This window comes from Odontomachus brunneus, unplaced genomic scaffold (assembly GCF_010583005.1).
Source record: "Odontomachus brunneus isolate Ranch 3 - 2012 unplaced genomic scaffold, Obru_v1 Obru_scaffold_013, whole genome shotgun sequence".
Classification (NCBI taxonomy): Eukaryota; Metazoa; Arthropoda; class Insecta; order Hymenoptera; family Formicidae; genus Odontomachus; species Odontomachus brunneus.
In genome coordinates, this window is record NW_022639463.1 from 165,493 (window position 1) to 166,450 (window position 958).

The 958-nt window shown below is 39.4% G+C and overlaps 1 protein-coding gene and 1 long non-coding RNA gene across 8 annotated transcripts in view; one reads left to right on the forward strand and one right to left on the reverse strand.

Moving 5' to 3' along the window:
* The window catches only part of LOC116840987 (GTPase-activating protein skywalker), a 13,420-nt gene that overhangs the window by 1,901 nt on the left and 10,561 nt on the right, over nucleotides 1-958 (forward strand). The gene's annotated exons all lie outside the window — the stretch shown is intronic.
* The window catches only part of LOC116840989, a 3,194-nt gene continuing 2,815 nt past the window's right edge, over nucleotides 580-958 (reverse strand). Inside the window, exon 3 of the long non-coding RNA XR_004377474.1 lies at nucleotides 580-661. This is a non-coding gene — a long non-coding RNA (uncharacterized LOC116840989). The remainder of the gene's footprint in view (nucleotides 662-958) is intronic.

The following is a 958-nucleotide window of genomic DNA, read 5'->3' on the forward strand; positions in this document are numbered from 1 at the left end:
AGAGAGAGAGAGAGAGAGAGAGAGAGAGAGAGAGAGAGAGAGAGAATCTTTTTCGGCCGCGTGCAGTTATAACACGCGAGAAATGCTACAAACAATTATTTACAAATATTTACACATAAGCAGCATACCAGGAGTAATCACAGATTACTTTATCATAATATGAAACGTTGAAAATCGTCGGCAATCTTGCATTTGGAAGCGCATAGAGATCGTTTCTGATTACTGAGGTTATAACAAGGTTGTGTATTGTTTAAAAACTGACAACAAGGATGTTACGTTAAAATCCAATTTGCCAATGAGTGATCGTCAGTCTCCTGCAAAGAATCTGTTAGCATAGAAGTTTTTGTGAGAACGCACAGATATCAAAAAGCGATCGTTAAAAAGCGTTAAAAATCGCTCGTTGAAAGTTGGAGCAGCAGCCCTACTAGTATCGTTCTATCTTGTTGTACCTATAAACGAAAGTCCCTGAAACGAGAACTGCCTACTTCCGAGCAATAAAGCCCAATGCCGTAATCATCGTGATTTAACGACACCGACTCACCGACCACCACCACCACCACCACCACCACCACCACCGCTCAGGGAGTCACTGTTCGAGTAAAAATAGTCTTTTCATGTCGGATTTTTTCACCCTCGACGGAATACGGGAGATCGCTTCTACCTGCCAAAGACCAAATAGCAGCCAGATAGAAGATCGTCGTCGCATGTTTCTAATACTTTTTAAAAATTACAATTAAAATATACACGCTACTTGTTCTTTTCTTTTTTGCTCTCCAAGTTACGCTATTTCGCATATAAGATTACTGAGAATAAAAAAAAAAAGATGATACATTTTACAATGCGAGACATTATTTCGAGATGAACGTCAAATAGTAAAGTTTAAAGATTTATATGAATGGCATATCTCTCTCTCTCTCTCTCTCTCTCTCTCTCTCTCTCTCTCTCTCTCTCTCTCTCT